At 57.4% G+C, this 18,089-nt stretch overlaps 1 protein-coding gene across 3 annotated transcripts in view; it reads right to left on the bottom strand.

Moving 5' to 3' along the window:
* DIS3L2 (DIS3 like 3'-5' exoribonuclease 2) overlaps nucleotides 1-18,089 on the bottom strand; it is a 374,902-nt gene that overhangs the window by 7,566 nt on the left and 349,247 nt on the right. The window lies entirely within an intron of this gene.

Here is an 18,089-nt window from a genome sequence, read left to right as displayed (position 1 = left end):
CAGAGGACTCTGCACGGGGGCGTATAGAGGCAGGCGCGCAGACCCAGGGCCCCCCGTTCCCAGGAGTACGTGGCTTCTTTTCCCCCCTGGAAAGATGAGTGTCTCTGAGGATGAACAGGAGAGTCACAGAGGGCAAGAGGAAAGCCGTGCGTTTTGGGACAAGACAAAGACGTTGCTGAGGTGTTCAAACCACAGAGCCATCCTTCTAGGAGTCAACCCTCCAGGCCTGCTTCACCCGAGTGTGATTAGGGTCCACGAGTGTGGATGGATGTGGCTCCAGAGCAGGCCAAGAGTCACTGACGGGGGAGGGCAGAGGTGTGCCAAAGCGCAGGAGCCAGGCAGAGGGGGACGCCGCATCACCGCGCTGAGCTCAGCACACCCTCAGCCCCCCGATCTGGGGCAGGAAGCCCACGTGCTGCTGTCCCGCCCAGGGCGCCCGCAGAGGACAAGTGGATCAGGCACGTGTACGAGAGCTGAAGCCTCCAGGAAGGGGCGTGGGTGTGGGCTGGTGCCCTACGTGGGGAAAGCCTCCTCCCTTGGGGAGACTCTTGGGGCCTTGCCCAGCTTAGGGGAGCCTCTTCCCAGCCTTGAATCTGAAGCTCTAGGTTGTATGTCAAGCCCATGCTTCTCCCACAGAGGCAGGAGAGGTCAGGGAGGAAGCTCTGGCAGGCCTGGCAGCAGCTGGGGGCCCAAAATGAACGTCCCCTTCTGGAGGTGTGGGCAGTGCTTGGGGTTAGCCTCGTCCCCTCCCCAAGCTCTTGGGAAGGAACAGCCAGTGGGGGGACAAGAGCGTGAGTGGGCAGAGCCCCACCTTCCCCAGGCTACGCCTCTACGCTGAGGGGTGGCTCTGGTCTGCCGGGCTGTCGCCCAGAGCACATCTGTCTCCCTGCAAAGCCCACCTTGTGAGGAAGAAGGGCTGTGGAATGCCCCAGGGCAGGCACCACCAGGACCTGGCCTGGACCTCGGGAGGAGGCCCCCGCATGGCCTGCACTCCTAGCTCCTCCTGTGTGGGCACCGTGGTGGGCCGACCCCCAGCCTACCACCCACCATGGGGAAGGGCTTGGGTGAAGGACTGCAATCAGGTCTCAGTGGCCCTTCCACCATGCAAGAGGCCTGTGTGTAGAATGAGTTTCTTCATTCCCCGCTGGGTTGCAGCAACAGTCTTTTAAGCGGCCATCCTGCCTCCCACCCCAAAACCTGTCCTTGAGCACATCACTTCCTGCTAAAACCCCTTGAGTTCATGCGCTGGAACCCGACCACCAAACCTCCTGAGCGAGGCCTACATCCTAGCTCCAGCATGTTCCTGCTGTAGAACCCTGCACAAGTTACCGACCTTTTCTGTTCTATTTTCTTGAACGTAGAACAGGGATAATAATAGCACGTGCTTCACAGAGTGGTTGTGCAAACCAACAGGAGTAAAACATGTTTCAAGGGCAGACCCTGTGCCTGGCGTGACGTCAGCCTCAAGACACGGGAGGTGCTGGGAATTCCCTGGCGGTCCAGTGGTTAGGACTCCGCACTTTCACTGCCGATGGCTTCGGTTCAATCCCTGGTCCTTGGGGAGCTAAGATCCTGCAAGCCGCGTGGTGCCCTGTGATTTCCATCCCTGCCATTTGTCACCCTCCTTTGACCTTTCCATGTCTTCCCTGAAGGGCATCTCCATCCCTCCTGGGCACTTATTGCCTGATTAGATACCTGGCAACAAGGGTCAGCCTGTCTAGGGCCACCTGTGTCACAGTCTAGCACCATTTGACTCTTCACATTTGGTTTTCATATTTAGATCTTGTCAACTCGAGAGGAGTCTCAAGTCCTGCTAGATTGATGTCTGACTTGATGTCTGCCTGCTGTTGGTCAGACCCTGCGGAACATCATCACGTAAACGCTTCAGATGCACAATTCAGCCATTCATTTGTTGCCTACTCAGCACACATGACTGTGCCGGGCGGTTCCAGACTTGTCTCCCCATGCAGTCCCAGAATCACTGTGGGCCGGGGGCACATAGGCTGCTCCCTGGAGCCCTGCGGTCTAGTTCAGCTTCAGGCTTGGGCGAGGAGGGAGAGCACCTGTAACCTTGGGGCCGACCCTGGGCTGCGTTTTGCAAGCGTGGCCAGCAGGGGACAGCATGGCCCCGTAGGAGGGTTGTGTGAGCTCAGGCTAGGGCAGGGCAAGCAGCAGCGCAGGGCTGGAAGGGCGGGGGCTCCGGCCTGTGCCCCGCCCTCTCTAACCTCACCCCCACCCCTTGGGTCAAAGGAACTGAATGTTCAGGGAGCCTCCTAATGAGCGGTGCTCTAGCTCCTATTTCCTGCAGGGGCTCTCCCGCCTCAGGATCTCATATAAGGCGGAGAACCCAGGGAAGGGACAGCAGGGTGGAACTGATACCCGAAGCCCCAGGCAGTGATAACAGTCCCCAGTCAAGCTGCTTCTCCAGAGACCCCCAGTACGGTCCCGTGAGTCACCTGAGGCTGGCGAGAGAAAAACAAGTGCGCTCCTGTTACCTTGAAAGTCTTGCGAAGCTTTGGTCGCAGGGGCTGACCTTGGACAGGCCCCTTCGTACCTCTGGGGGCTCCACATCCGTGAGTGTCTCAGCCCGCCCCTCAGGACAGGGGGCCGGAGTTAAGAGGGCAGCCTCCCTCCAAGACAGTTCAGAGATACAGCCCATGCCTCCCAGAAAAACATCAGTGTCACCTAACAGGGAGGTGGCACAGCAGTGAGCCCGATCCCTCGGTGCTGCCACAGCTCATTAGTGTCCTAGGATAGCTGCAGGGACCGTCTCCCCACAACCTGTCTGCAAAGTCCTTCTTACACCCCCAGGTGGGGGGTGGGGCGGGGAGGAAGTGCAAGCCTGTGGGCGGGAGAAAGCAGAGCAGCGCCTGGAGCCCGAGCCCATCCAGCCCTGGGGTGCCTGGGAGGGTGCAGCAACGATGGCGCAGGTCCCCCCACGCAGCGTGACAACAGGAAGGCCAAGGGAAAGGCAAGCGATCAGCAGCCAGATTGCAATGAGTTCAGGATTCACCGTCGGAAACGGGGCCGGGCATCCGGAAGGGGAGCCGGGCTGTCCAGTACTGGGGCGGGGGTAGGTGGGTGTCGCTGCTCTCATCTGGGCCAGCAAAGGGGCCCGCTCCTACAGGGCTCCACAGGTCCTCCTCACGGGTCAGTTCCCGGACGGGCCAGCAGGGGGCGCCCAGCATCTTCCTGCCGCAGGACCTGGGACGTGGCAGGAGCAGCTTAGAACCCAGCAACTTCTGGGCAGGAAGGAGCCTTACTTTATAAACTGCAGCCCTGCGGCCCAAGGTCCAGGGGTCTCTGGGCTCCCATTCAGTGTGTTTTTCCTTGGCCAAAGCCAGCTCTGGGGCTGAAGGTTTTGCTCAGTCAGGGAGAGTGAACAGTGCTCTGAGGGAAGGCAGGCTGATTAGAAGAGGCGCTCCCACAGCTGACCGGTCGGCAAGCACCCCTTCACCCTGATCTCCTGCCTCTGAGGGGCAAAGCTGCATGCCCAGGCCCGCAGCCAGAGCTCAGAGATGCTCCAAGCTGTCCTGGGTGGTTAGGATGTCCTCTGAGAGCAAACTGCACGTACCGACTGGGGTGTGAAACCCAAGCCAGGATGGAGCCCTGCACGCTGCCCTGGCCTCAGACTTGCTCCCTGGTCTGGGTACCTGCCCTGATCATAACCCAGCCCCCGCCCCAGCGCGGCACAGGCATGAGCTCACTCCCCTCTGCAGGGGAGGGGGGCGGGCGCTGGATCTCAGCAACTGCCTGACAACTGCTCTAAATAGGGCTCAGGAATGGCCACCAGCCAGGATCACCTTCCAGAACCGCAAGCCAAATCCTCAGAGCCGGGGCCTTGGTCTCAGGCCTGGCATCTGCTGAGCATCTGGAGCTCAGTGCCACCAGGGGCCCCATGACCCTGCAGGGCTGGGCCGGCTCTGCTGTGACAGACAGATGAAGGTCTAGCCAGGGGGCCGCGCCAGGATGCAAGCTCGGCAGCACTAACTCCGCAGCACCCCACCTACCTGTGCTCTGGGCCTCCAGGTGCTGGAGGGAAGGCTTCTCATCCCAGGGAGGAGGTGAGCAAGCCTAGAGGCCTCAGAGTCCCTCACCTGCTACGGCAGATGGCAGGTAAAGACCACAGGCAAGCTACACACAAGTACACACGCTCCTCACGCAGCAGAGATGCCTTGTGTAGAATGGTACATGCCAGACTGCGTTAACGTTACTTACTTAACAAAAAAGTATAGATATATATGAAATGCTAGGGCCTTAATTCATGGGATTTTTTATTATAGAACAACCCTTTGCCTTTAAGATGCTAACATGCATCAGGGTTTGGTGAGAAGGAGCTACTGGGATGCGGCGCTTACTGCTCACTGATGGTTGAAACTGTTTGTGTCACATCTTAAAGGATGATGTTTGGGAAAGGCCGCTCTACCTGACAGGGGTGAGGCAGTGGCTAAAAGAGAAATGGGCTAAAATGTCTGCCTCTTCGGAGGAAGGCTGCCCACCCTTGTCCATGAAGAAACTGGGTGTGTCTGTGGCCACAGGAGGCCCTCTGGTTGGGCGGCTGGGCGTGTCCTATGGTGAGGCGCATGCTCCTCACCTGTCCTGACTCCCCTCCTTCCCTGATGCAAGTGCACAGCCCCGGCAACTGGAGAGGAGGAGGTTAGTGGCTACCAGCTCAGCAGCTCGCCTTGAGTCCCAGCTCTACCACTCATTAGCTGTGTGATTTCAGGTAAATTTCTTAACCTCTCTGAATCTCAATTTATTTACCTGAAAAAAATGGGCATACGATAGACAAGTGCCTGGTCTTAAATAAATATTACATTATTATTACGCATACTGCGCAAGTGACTGGCCTGGGTGCCCCGACCCTAGGGTTTGGGCTGAATACAGCAAGGTCCTAGACGCTTCCCGCCATAATGCCACCACCTCGGTCCAGGCCTCCATCTCTTAGCAACTGGCGTCCCTATTTCTAGCCACTCCCTGCTGTTTCAGTCTTCACACCCAGAGAGATGCTTTCTCTCTCAAAGGCAAATCTGGATGGTCACGCCCCTCTCCTGCCTGAAGCCCTTCAGGGGCGACCACTGTCCTTAGGACAGTTCCACCTCCCGGTAAAACGAGGTTTTCCAGGCCACCTCTTGTCATGTGCTCGGGTCACCTCTCCCTTCTCGCTGCCCCCCTAACCCTCACACTCCAGTCATATTGAATTCTTTTAAAAAATATATTTATTTATTTATTATTTATTTGGCTGCATAGGGCCTTAGCTGCAGCCCACAGGATCGTTTTCATTGCAGCCTGCGGGCTTCTCTCTAGTTGTGGCGTGTGGGCTCCTGAGCGCGCAGGTTTAGTTGCCCCACGGCATATGGGATCTTAGTTCCCCGACCAGGAATCAAACCTTCGTCCCCTGCATTGGAAGGCGGATTCTTAACCACTGGACCACCAGGGAAGTCCCCATATTGAATTCTTGGGGCTCTTTCTTGCTTCTGTCCATTTGCACTGCTGTTCCCTTAGCCTGGAATCCTACGCCATTCTCCCCCCATCTCTTTTTCTCAGATGTCCCTTCCTCTGGGGAGGCAGCATGAGGGGCCCACCTGGCTCCTATGTGCCTCCTGGGCGTCCCGTTCCTACCCCATCACAGCACTTAGCCCACACTGCTGTGATCACCCCTTTGATCGTAGGCTGTACCTCCCCTCCCCACCCAGTGCCGCCTACCCTGGGCCCAGTGCGAGGCCTGGCCCAGTGTAGATGCTCAATACATCTGTGCACGATGAAGGACTCCCAGGATGGTGCACGCTCAGAAGTTGAAAGGGCTGGGTCCCTGGCCCAAAGCCCCTTTTCTGCGTGGGCACACAGCCCTCACACATATACTTCTGACCCCTAACACTTGCTGCTAGAGGTTGTTGAAAACATAAAGCTCTGCCTAAGAAGCTGACATCAGTCCCAAGCACTGAGAAAGAAGCTACAGCCTTCCCCGCTCTTTGCCCGTCCGCCGAGTCCGCAGAGCACCTGCCCCACTCACAGCAAGCTGGTGGCACTTGTCATTTTCCCCAGCCCCCTCCAGCCATTCGTTTGTTTGTTCACTTACTTAGCCTGAAACCTTTTCGGAGTTGCTGCTGTGGGTGGGTGCAGGGAGAGAGGGAAGAGACAAGCACCTGCGACAGAGGGCAGGCGACAGCCTAGGTGTGGCCCATTAAATCCTCCTGCAGCCTGGGAGGTGCTTCCACCCCTTTCTAATGTGTGGGGAAGCTTAAGGTGCAGAAAGGAAAGGTGATCAGGCCCAAGTCCTGCACCTCGTAACCAGCAGCTGGTTCGCCACCAGTTTGCGTGACCTCGACACCCTGCTGCCACCAGGAAGCCTTGGTCTGCCCTCCAGGAGCCCCCAGCCTCGTGGTGGGGGGATACACCCACAAATCTAAGACCAATTTCAGGAGACGGCCAAGAGGAGGGAAACACTTCACATGAAAGGGATAAAAGAGCAAAGGTATGGACGAGGGAAAAACATGCATCAGCCACATTCGGAAAATTAGGAATCAAGGGAAGAGGGAGGAGGGCTACGAGGTGAGGGCGGGACGGGCCTCCGGGGCCTGGGGAGCCAGACTCCAGGATGTGGGCTGCGCGGGGGAGCTGGGGGAGGCTGCTGAATGAGGGCGGCCGTGAAAGGGAAGCACACGGTGGCAGTGGGGCACAGGGACCAGAGGCCCTGCGCAGTCGGGGGGTAGCTGACGAATCTGAGGGCTTGCAGGCCGCAGCCAGAGGCAGCAAGAAAGTCCAGGGCAGGCCCGAGTTCGGAGCTGCACGCCAAGGTGAGGCTCTGGGAGCGGAGGGGAGGGACCTCAGAGGGTGACGAGGTGGCCCAGAAGCCCAGATGGCCGAAGAGGGAGCCAGCTCCAGCTGGGCAGCTGTGCCCCGTGCAGACCCTGAGCTGAGGAGGGGGCCTTGGAGAGGCCACTGCACTCGGCAAGGAGGAGCCTGTGGCCACAGCCCTGAGGGTGCGGAAGTTGGTTCCGAAGACCAAAGATTCAAGGGTGAGGGAGGCGGTCCAGTGGGGACTCCTCTCAATACGTTTGCTGGTGAAAGAAGTAATAGTTTGAAGAGAGGGTGAGAAGGGCCTCTGTACTGTTTTCTGATTGTTGTTTTAAGTTTCCAAAAGATCTGACTATGTTTTCAGAGGCAAAGGAGCTAATGGGAAAGAACCTGGGGGTCAGTACCAGACCAACCAACCGTCCAGCAGGAAGTGGCTACCCAGGGAAGAGGCTATGTATCCTCGCAGCTGTGAACTCCCAGCAGGGGAGGCTGGCCCAAGAGGTTTGGGTGGAGAGGAGGAGGCTTGCCTGGGCCTCCCTCTGCTGAAGAAGGACCCCAGGGGAGACCGCGTGTGACGAGCACGCAGGTAACCGCGGAGCATAACCCGAGGCCCTGTCCCTAAAACTGTCTTCTCAAGTCCACTGGGCACAGGAGAGAAGAGAAGGGCCCATACCCGTCAGGTCAAGAGAGGCCCCTTGAATACAGCCTAGGGACAGGGCAGCCTCCGTGGGCCGACCCACAGTTAGGGCAGGCACAGTCCAGACTGAGGTCAGCGCTGGGCTGGCCAAGCCAAGCGGGCTACGCTGCGCTCCCACAGAACTCCCAGAGACGACGGGGGAGGCTGGCACCGGCAGCGGGGTCTTGGCCCAGCGTGGTGCCGACGGGCAGGGCCCTGGCCCTTGGCCTCTCCACTCCTCTGCACCTACACTCTCAAGCCTGCCTGGCCAGAGTGGCTCAGCCTCCAAGGATGTTCCGTCTCCAGATCCATTCTACCAGGCTAACCAGACGAGAAACTCACTCAGCCTTTCCATACCCAGAACACTCAGAACGTGGCTTCGGAAGTGACTGGGGAGCCGGGCAGCCAGGGCAGAGTGGCACGGCTGCTGCCCAAACCTGAAAATGCATCCATTTTCAAAGATCAAAACCAACTGAGAGACTTAGAACAGCCTCTTCTGCCCTCAGCCACCAGGGCACTCCTCACAACTCTGCGGGAACCTCCTGCAAATGGAATTAGGCCGCTTACAGAGATTGTTCAATTAGCTCTCCGTGAAAACTGCTAACTTGGAAATTTGATAAGAATTGCTCCCAGCCAGTTTCAAATTCATTTCTTCTGAAGACTAAATTTTCCCCACTTGGGCACATCCTCACTGTGGGCCAGGAGCCCTTGGGCTTCGCATTGGCTGTGAAGGCAGCCGCTAGGCCTCTCACAAGGGCTGTGTGCCTGGGCGTGGCTCCTTCTCTGCAGCTGAGCAGCCGGCGGGAGCGGAGGCACTGGCCACCCTCAAGGGGCCCTCCGCTGCTCTCCCCACAGCCCCTAATTGAGTGTAGTGTGGTGGAAAATGCAAGGGCCCAGGAGCCGGTGAGATGGGAAGTCAGCGGCCGGATGAGCGCTAAAGTGGAAGCTGCTGGGGATGGGAAGGGAGCACAGCGCAGCTCTCTCCCAGGCCAGGGTGGAGCTGGTAGCCCGGAGCCGGAAAGGGGCGGCCTGGAGGGAGGGAGCCGCAGGCAGTCTCCCGGGTGGGTGGGTAGGTTGGGGGAGCACCAAAGGAAATGCAGCAGACTGACGGAAGGGCGCCCATCCACAGCCGGCGGGCACCCCGCTGCAGGCCCGAGTGGAGGGTGCTCCGGCCGCCGCTCGGGCCTCACGCTGACCCCTCTCCTCCTGGGCTCACTGCAACCTGCTGAGCGTTTTGGACATTCCCATGAAGCCACAGGGAAATGAATGGGGCCGAGTTCACAGGCGTGGAAAACCCCAGAGGAGAAGGCCTCTGGAGCCAGACATAACAGGACCTGCGGGTGAAGCCGGAGCCAGGTTTCCTCTTCTGGGAGGCTGAATCCACTCCAGGGCCTTTCTATAGGTTCAGCGGGCGGGGCCCAGCTGCAGCGAGGAGGCACGTTTCAGCCGCTTGTTTTTCTACCTCAAAGGACATCTCCAGAGGCTCCAGTTCAGAGCGGCCCTCGGGCCCTGCCAAAGGGAGGCCCAGTAGCTGCGGTAGGGAGGGGGGAGGGGACTGCCGGGAGCCGGGCTGACAGGCAGAAAGCCCTTTGTCAGCGTCAAGAAGCTAGAGAAGCCTCGCTCCCTTCCCAAGGTTCAGGGCTCTGCTCTCCGAGGCACCGGGCAGACCTGCGCTCGTGGCAGAAAACTCCCCCTAAGCAGAACCAGGTCGCAGTTTGTGCCGTGTGGCCTTGAAGAGCTGAGGAAGTAGGGCCTGCTAGCTCCACCACAGTGTTGACACACATGCCTTTCTCCACCTCTAGCTGCTGTCCAACTGGAATTAGAGCCGCTGACCAGAGGAGGTACGGCCAAGATGCGCAGAAGCCCCGCCACCTCTGGGAGCCGCTGTGGTGCCCTCAGTGGCTCATCTGCCCTAGGTGGACTCCCTGGCTGGCGTCCCTTTCAGGCCCCAGCCCCAAAGCGGGGGCCGGTTCGGCAGCCCTGGATAATGGACAGAGACCGGGCAAGCGCAGTGGGGGCCGGCACGGCGGGTCATCACTGACGTTGGGAGAGATCAATTGTGATTTAGAAACTAGGCTTTAGGTACGAGAATATTCGAGAGATAAGGGTGTTGTGGAACGCACAGGTTCTCTCTCTCTCTCCATCCCTCTCTCTCTCTCTCTCTCTCACACACACACACACACACACACACACACACACACACACACACACACACACACACACACTACAAAAGGCAGCTAGATGAGAGAGGACGAGACGCGTGTCCTTGGGAACTCAAGCTCCTTTGCTTTTGCACCTTAGAGCATGTTTCGCTCACCTCCAAGACAGTCTTGGCCTCACTGCCGCTGGGGAGCAGCTCTCCTTGGGCAGGGCTGCCACCCCAGCTGTATGACCACTAAAGGCTGCAGGGAAATAGGAACCACTGCTGGTCTCAGGCTGGGCACGTGATTTCATCAAATCCTCACAAAACCTTGCACGGCAAGGGGCGTGTCAGGCCTAATCTGCCACAGGGAAACCGAATGTCTGAAAGGCCAAGGATGGTGACCATGTAGATTACAGAGCCAGTGTGTGGCAGGGCCGTGGTCTGGAGACTGGGCTTTCTGACTCTGAAGTCTGTCCTCTACCCCTAACTTGTGATGAGAGGGGCTGCCAGGCCTACCTGGTGCAAGTGGAGGAAAGGGTAATGTGTCCAGGAGAAAAGGGGTTTCTGGAATGGGTAGAATGGGAATCCGAGTTCTTTAGGTCAGTAGTGGCCCCTCTGCCGTAAAGAGGGAATCTGCGTTTCCACGTTCTCCCCCCACCATGCCCCGGCACAGCAACTCTGCCTCCAGCAAGCCCTGCAGGATTCTGCATTTCTGTGGGAGGCCCAGAGTTCCACTGGGGGTGGGGGTGGGGGGGCTGTCCAGGGCACACATGCGATCGGGGCCTGCAGCACTAGGGGGGCCCCGGGGAGGCTGCAGCAATGAGCAGGAGGGGTGGGGCCCCAGCCCCGACACACTCACCTCCTGCGGGCACCTGCGCCGACGCCACCGGGAAGAGATGGGCCAAGTGGAAGGCGCAGGCAGGACGCACACTGGCAGGGGGACCTGGCTGTGAAACCACCTTAGGAAACTGCCTGGGCAGACTGGGCAAGTGTTTCCGGTCACTACAAAGGCCCCTGTGGGGCTCCTCGTAACCCTGACACGCCCTTTTTGGCTTTGTGAAAAAGGTCCAAGAGTGGGCTACAGTTCTAGCCACACACGTGGGTGGGATCGGCTTCCTTGAAGACAACATGTCTTGTAAAATCTTTTGGGAAATGTCAGTCCTTCCTTCTCCCCCTGGACCCAAGGCAGACCTGCCTGCCGGTCATTGCTGAAGACGAGTCTTCAGTGCTCGAGGCCCTGGGGCTGGGCTGCGGGTCCCAGCGAGGGTTTTCCGACTCTCCATGCTCCGCAGCCCTCTGCTCTGTTCGGCCCAGACAGAGACCAAGAACTGCACTGTCAAATACTTTCTTGATTACGCCCCCCAGCTCCCAGCTGACACAAATCCTACTCTCTCACGCTGCAGCCGTGTTCTGGCTTCTGCTCACCTGGGTCTCCACTCACCTGCACCTACGACGCCTTTACTGTCCCAGGCCGCCCTCCAGCCCCACCCCCGACTCTTTGTGGGCCACCAATCCCACCTGTCCCCCAGCAACCTGGCTCTGGCTGGCTCAGCCAGCTCCATTTACCTTGATTCCCAGGGCCTGGAACAGTATCTGGCATTCAGTAGGCACTCCTAAGTATGTTTTTTATCTGCAGTGTTTTGCTTGGTTCATGCAAGACCAATTCCTAACATTTCTATGGTGCTTTACGTTGTCTGCACGTATGGTAGCCATGTGACCCTCATCACAACTGCGGGAGAGGGAGAGAGAGAGGATCCTGCCGCCTCCATTGCACAGAGGAGGAGATGGGCCTGGGGGTGCAGCCCCTGTCCACCTCGCTGTGGAGTGGGGAGCTGGCCCGAGTCTGGCCCGGGTGAGCAGATGCCTTTGGGGGTCTCTGTGCGGGCCCAATGCCAGGTGCTTGGCCACTGTTGGCCCTTCTGAGTCTCACAACAAGTCTTAGACCCCTCATTGTTCATACGAGCAAAGGGAGGCTCCGAGAGGTCATGTGACATCCCTAAGCTTACAGAGCGAGGACACCAGGGGCCCCATCCACTGCTCTTCCTCAGGTGATCCTGTGCCGCCTGCCTTAAGCTTTCTAAGGATTGGACAGCAGGGTCTCCTTAGCAGCACCCAACCAAGGGCTCTGCTGACAGCGGGGGGTCAACACAGGGCCTGCCCTGAGGCCACGCTGGCACCTGGGGGACGGGCACCCGTGGTGGTCTGCTGTGTCACTACCGCCCTTCCTTCCTGACTGTCAAGGGCACCTCCCGCCCTCAGCAAGGGTTGCAGCAGCAGAGGAGCCGAGGTCACTCATCTCGACCTAGCTTGCCACCTGCCCAGCAACCTCAGAGGGACAGCGCCTTTCCCCAAGGCTCCCTGCCCCCACGTCTGAGGCTGGCCGTACTGGGCCTGCAAACACGCAAGCCCACCTCCGGGCCTGGCCGGGCTGGGACATTCTGTAACCCTGGAGGTCTTATGTTTAGCCCTCGGTTTACCTCTGCCTGTCTCCGGCTCGGCGGACAAGAGGACAGGAATAGGACTTACCCCTACACCGCCAGCTCCCCATGTGAACGCTTCCTCCCATCTGCCTTTGGGGCTCTGGCCTCCTTCTGTGTCTCGGTGTTGCCCCTGGGATGAGCACAGGGGCTGAGCACATTTGCTTTTACTGCTCTAGTTCTCCTGTCGCCGGCTAAAGACTTGAAGGTTCTGCCTCTTTCATCTGTGGACCTCTTTCTGGCGAACGCTACTCAGTGAGTCAGAAGGGCGGGGAGAGTCGTCCTCGGGGCCATGGCCATCTCGACCCTTAGACACCTTGGTCTGGAAGCCTGCCCTAGGAGCTGCCGAGACACCTCGGCAAGCCTCACACAAGACTCTCTAGTCTGCCCCAAGAGGGTGTTTCCTCACTGAACTCTGAGCTGGGTAAAGAATTCTGGTCCTTTTTGTTTCCCCTGGTGAGGTCCATACTGTTAGAACTGCCCAGCCCCTGACAGTGTAAAGGGCCCTCAGAGGGGCTGGGCTAAGGGTGGGTTGGCTTCTTGCATCAAAGGCTGCAGCTCCCTCGGCCCCTGCACGTCTCACTGACCTGCTGTTGGCCTCAGCCCAGCTCCCCCCGCAGCCATGAGGAAACTGGCATCTCTCTTTGGGCTTCCTCTTGGGTGACGTGCACCCACACTTCCTAGGACGCCCCTGGGGCTTCCAGGCTGCTCCCTCCACCTGCCACCCCTAGCCTGCCTCCACTCAGTCACAGCTGAGTTTTCAAGGCGCAGTTCAGGCATCACCCTTCTTGGCCCATGGTCCTCTGGGCTGATTCTAGCCCCAGAACTCATTGTTGGATTGCGACCGTCTCTTTTGAGGCCAGTTTTCCTGTCTGGGGACCAGGCCTTGTCCACCTCTGTGTCCCAGGGCCAGGGGCACGTGTAGGTGCTGTTCAACCTGGGTTAGACAGGCCAAGAGCTGCAATGTCAAATGCCTGTTTGGGGAATGAACGAGGCACTTCAGAGACATGACCTGCTTGGTGCTCCACAGAAAAGAGGGAAGGAGGACTGTTCTGGGGGGTGGAAGCAGAGACCCCCAGGAGAAGGGCCTAGGAGTGGGGTTCCTGCAGCTTCCCTTCAGCTGTTCCCCGCTGGAAGGCAGGCATGTGAACTCAAGAGACAGAACCTAAGTCAGCTTCTGCCAGCCTGATGGGACCTGCTGATTTGCTCTAACGAAATTCTTCCCTACCTGTAGACAGTCATCACTTAGATCCAACACAGGGTGACAGTATGGCTGGGGCTCATGTGTTGGTCACCTGATAAATGAATACTCTTGTCCAGAGCAGCCCACCTCATTCTAAATATGAAAAGTAGCGGATTAAAAAAAAAAAAATCTTCTCCTGGGCTGTTTCCATTGAACTAGCGCTCGTCTTATCACCCACTGGGATGCGGTATGTTGAGTCTGGCAGAGCTCTTCGTTAGTTATGTGACTCTTAAAATATTGACCCACAGTTTTATGAACCAGGTTCAGAGTGGTTTAAATGGATTTGTTCCCATCCAGAGCCTCTGGGCTTCCCCAGCATCGTCATGACCCTGCCTAGACACACACACAGCCAACCTCCAGGGCGCACCGGCTCTCCCTCCGGTGAGAGGCCGAGCACACTGGGAGGGGTGGCAGGGGCGAGCACACTGGGAGGGGTGGCAGGGGCGAGCAAGGAAACTGCTGGTTTTCATCCCCACCTCTACCCCTGCATCTCTGGACTGATGGAAGCTCTCAGATACAGTCTGTGTGAAGACTTCAGCCCTTTCCAGGTGCCACCCTCAACTCCACCTTAGATCCAAGGCCAGAACAACCTGGATTAGGCTGGGTTGATGGTAAGTCAGACGGCAAGGCCAGTGGATGTCAAAGCCTGGATGGAGCCCACGGTTCTACTTTCCTGCGCTGCCGCTCTGCAGGCCAAGTCCATCTTTTAGGGCAGCCTGGGATGCACAGGGAACCCTGCTTTTCCAGGACCTAGAGATGCTCTAAAACAGTTCTCTAGGCGCCTGGGAAGCTGACCAGATTTCTGCATCAGCAATGGCCTCTGGGAGCCTCGTCATAGGTGGCTCAGGCCAGGCCTGGGCAGCCATCATGACTGGGAGGACCAGCCCGTTCCACCCAGGCTTCCCTCAGGGTGAGAACTGCTCTTCCTGGCAGAGGCCTCAGCCCAGCTGTCCCCACCTGGGAGGAGGCCCTGCCCAGTGCCCTGCAGGGCCCTGTGTGGTCACCTGGCTATGGCCGTCCTCCCATAGCCACTGTGGAGAGAGAGACCGTGCTCCCTGGCTAGAGGTGTCTATGCCAGTCCATTTCCCAGCAAATCTTTGTGAAGTTCAAGCCCAGTTCCTCACAGGTCACATTTGGGTGTTGCAGAATTACTGCCATTTGGTCATTCTGCAACAACACAAAGACTTGGCTGCTGGTTTCACCTCACAGGCAGAGCACAGCTCAGGGCGGTGTCCGCTGCCAACTGCATGCAGAGACTGGGCGCACACCTCCACCATGGCCTTCGTCACCACCTGTGCATGTTACCTTACACACCTGTCTTCCTCTGTGGGCTGTGCACTTCGCGGGGGGTCGGGGGGGGGTAGGATCTTTCTCATTGCCCAGTAGCTGGCACTAGCAGGTGTCCAACAGTTTGCTAGACAAGCAGAGGAAAGGTGTCTAGATCTGGGCTAGGAAACAACGGGCAAATGCATCCCCTGCCCACGAGGCACGTGGGCAGACGTCCTCAGGGCCCTTCCTTCCACACTGAGGAATTTCCGAGGGGTCACTTTCTAAGTTTGGCAGTGGGAAATGATCCATCTGGCAAGTAACGCAACTCTGCATATATAAGGGCTTCCTGAAGATTCCTGTGGTTCCCCGGCATGAGCTCAGCTTTATCAGGGCTCGGACCAGCGCTGGCCTCAGGCCTCTATGGAGAGCTGCTCTGGCCTGGACGGGAAGGGCGCGCAGGAGGGCAGGCTTCTCCCTGTGGGTGGGCAGCAGCAACCTCTTGTGCTCTTGCTTGTTGAAGTCAAGAGGGAAGGTGTGTCCACCATACACGGCCTGTGTAACCTGGACGGCTAACCTCCCTAACCTCCACTTCCCACCCCTCAGGGGGAGGATTAAATGAGACACATTACGTAAAGCTCTCATCTCAGGGCCCAGCATGTTGTTAAGCATTCCATAAGTATTAGTAATTATTATTACAAAAACCTTAAGGTGACAAGAGTCTGGTGTCATTAGAATACTGAAGGATGCTAGAACACAGAGCGAATGCAGCCAGCGCCCTGGAGACATTCACTCAGCACTTGCTGGGCATCTGCAGCATTCCAGGTATTGTGCTAGGGGCTGGGACACAGATACTGTCCCAGCCCTTGGGCCTAGGGAGTCAGGAGATAAACACATACTCACTCCCCTACCGCCCCATGAGAATCTTCTTAGTCACACACTGGCTCTTTGCTTCGGCATTTATTTACTGAGTTCCCACAGCAATGTTCTCAGCACTTTGGGCGACGGATCCCTCAGAGGATCTGAGGAAAGCGGTTTTCCACGCATTCCTTCACACACTCTACCCACAAAACCTCCCCCATTCTATTGCAAGGAGTTCATGGGTCATGAAGCCTAAGGTGGAGCCTGCCTCACAGGACACACAGCAAAGTACTGGCGTCTCTGAGGAGGTGAACGGTCGCACAGGCCGCGTAAGAGTTAGGTCTGATGAGCCTGACAGCTGGAGAACACACCAGGAGAAAGCCGAGAGGCGTGAAGGCTTCCTTCAGCTTCGAGAGCGGAACACTGAAGATCTGACGGTTTCCTGGAATATTTACGACACAGAAGATGGCGACCAGCTAACTGGTCTTTCATCTGCACTGAGGACTAATTAATGAGAGGAAACAGACTGAGATGAAACCAGAGGGCTGTTAGCACTAAGGAAGAATTTCCCAACATGACAGACGCACTAAACAATTCAGTTCAAGTTGATTTAAAAAGTACACCACCATCTCACTTATCTAAAACTCAACCACATGCTCAATCTTGAGTACCCGATACATGGGGCAAAACCAGGAAACAACCAACAGACCAGGCCTTGGGGGCCAACACAGGTGCCGGAGCCAGGAGTCGAGTGTGACTCTCAGGGAAGTCCCGCCTGCGCTCCCCACTCAGACCCTTTCCTCTTCTCGATGGACAGTTCTGGCTACTAGACTCGGCTTCCCGGCCGATGCCATACCCCCATGGCGCCTCGTGCTCACAGCCAGGCTGAGAGGGTGCTCCTGGTGTCTCCTGGACAGCAGTAGAGAAGTGACAAGGGGCCCTGACTGTAAAGGTGGACACAAAGACAGTTGGGGCAGGGCCTCAGTAAAGTCGAGTGAAAGCACACGGCACCGTGGGAGTATTTAGAGCAGAGGCAAAGCCGCAGAGCGCAGTAGAGCCTAAGGAAAATGCTTTTGTATCACCATATAAACATTGTGAATAATCCTAAATTATTAAAAAGTGCTGCATGATGTCTAGCGGACACCATTAAAGCAAAAAATACGTCCATAAATTAAAACAAGAGCCATTCCTTCTGTGAAGTTCCAGAGAGCTCACACACGAAGGTGTTTAGAGAAGATCACAGCTGGCCCACCACTGAGGGAGACACCATCGAGAGGACACCCAAGACAGGAATGCTGCCCAGAGAGTGCAGTGCTGCTGGCTTGGTGGGCCCTGCTTCTGAGCACTCCCCACAGCCCTTCAGTTCCGGGGTGATGGCAGCGAGGTCCTCATCGACCCCAGGAAACGAGCCACGTCCTCTGCCACACCAGCCCACTCCTGGGCTTGGAAGGCAGACACCGTGTCTCACTCATCCTCAACCTTGGAGCCTGGCCCAGCAGCCCCTGGCATGTCCTTGGGTCATGGGGTCATGTGGGGCTGGCGGGGGCAGCTTGCAGTCAGTGCGTGCTGTGTGTTCTGCATCTCAGCTAGGCTTTGCTGGGGTGGGTTTTCAGAGCAGCTGCGTAAGTTGGCCACTTGCTTTTTGCTTGACTCAACGGGCATGAGCTGGGCACCTGCTCTGGTCACTCTGTGAGGTCTCTGCCCACCTGAGTGCCCACCTTTGGAGAAGTGTGCTCAAAAGGGAGAGTAATCGTGTTCAATTCCTCTTCAATAAATAAAGTGATTTATATCTAAGTGATTTCCATCCACTGATGGCCTTTGTCATCAAGCACAGCAACCCCCTCAGGCTCTGGAGGCTTCCTGCCCAAGCACCAAGAAAAAGCCACAATGCCCCAGAGAGCTGGGGAGTGGCAGTGAAGACAGATCAGAACCACTTCCCCACAGAGAGCACAGCCAAAAGCGAGAGAGCCAAGCACGTTCTGGCCACCCGCCAGGCAGCTGCAGGAGGTGCCAGCCATGGGCACCTTTCTTCAGGCTTAGAGCCAACACGCAATCCTGTGGCCCATTTCCTGCATGGGCGAACCTCCCTCAGAGTATCTCAGGCCTCTGTGGCCTGGGCCTGGGCTCTGACTTCCAGCCACCCGAGGGAGGGTGCTTACGGCAGAGGCATTTGCTACTTTAAGTATCTGAATGTGCCCTAGAGGCTGGTGCAGCCCACCGGCAGGCAGCACTTGCCAGGAACTGAGTGGACCTGCTCATCAAATGGGACTGGCCTGAATACCACCAGCTTCTAGCACTCCTCAAGGTCTTGGAAAGGGACAGCCCTCCTTGGGTTTAAAAACTAAACAGCTGAGCCATCAACTTAGAAGGGTTAGCCTTAGGGGCCAAAGAGCAGTCTTCCCACTGGGATGGGAATTGGTGGATGGACAAATACCCAGAGTGGCAGAAAAGACATAGATCGTGCCAGGGAATTCTGACAAAGGTATATACATGGCAGAGAGAGAGAGGTACAGAGAAAACAAAAATGCTAATTTTCCCCATCCTCTCTCACTGGTCAAATCATGTCACCATATGCTCAAAGAGCATTTGGAAAAAAACAACTGAAGGATCCCAAGTCACACTGGA

This window comes from Leucopleurus acutus (genome assembly GCF_964270905.1).
Source record: "Leucopleurus acutus genome assembly, chromosome: 6".
Lineage (NCBI taxonomy): Eukaryota > Metazoa > Chordata > Mammalia > Artiodactyla > Delphinidae > Leucopleurus > Leucopleurus acutus.
This window is presented reverse-complemented; position numbering and strand designations above follow the sequence as displayed.